Raw genomic sequence first — 662 nt, forward strand, 5'->3', positions numbered from 1 at the left:
TGCCTGTGTGTGTGCCTGTGTGTGTGCGTGCCTGTGTGTGTGCGTGCCTGTGTGTGCCTGTGTGTGTGTGTGCCTGTGTGTGTGCGTGCCTGTGTGTGCCTGTGTGTGTGTGTGCCTGTGTGTGTGCCTGTGTGTGTGCATGCCTGTGTGTGTGCCTGTGTGTGTGCGTGCCTGTGTGTGCCTGTGTGTGTGCCTGTGTGTGTGCGTGCCTGTGTGTGTGCCTCTGTGTGTGTGCCTGTGTGTGTGCCTCTGTGTGTGTGTGTGCCTGTGTGTGTGCCTGTGTGTGCCTGTGTGTGTGCGTGCCTGTGTGTGTGCCTCTGTGTGCGTGCCTGTGTGTGCGTGTGTGTGTATCTGCCTGTCTGGGTGTATGTCTGCGTGTCATTGTCTGTGTGTGCCTGGGTGTGTCTCCCTGCCTGTGTGTGTCTGTGTGCCTGTCTCTGTGTGTGTCTGTCTGGGTGTATGTCTGCGTGTCAGTGTCTGTGTGTGTGAGTCTGTGTCCACGTGTGTGTCTATCTGTGTGTGTCTGTGTGCCTGTCTGTGTGTGTCTGTGTGTCTGTCTGCCTGTCTGGGTGTCTGCATCTCTGAGTCTGTGTGTCTGCATGTGTCTGCCTGACTCTGTGTGTGTGTGTGTCTGTCTGTCTGTGTCTGCCTGTCTACCTGAT

The sequence above is a fragment of the Trichechus manatus genome, unplaced genomic scaffold (assembly GCF_000243295.1).
Source record: "Trichechus manatus latirostris isolate Lorelei unplaced genomic scaffold, TriManLat1.0 scaffold00420, whole genome shotgun sequence".
NCBI lineage: Eukaryota > Metazoa > Chordata > Mammalia > Sirenia > Trichechidae > Trichechus > Trichechus manatus.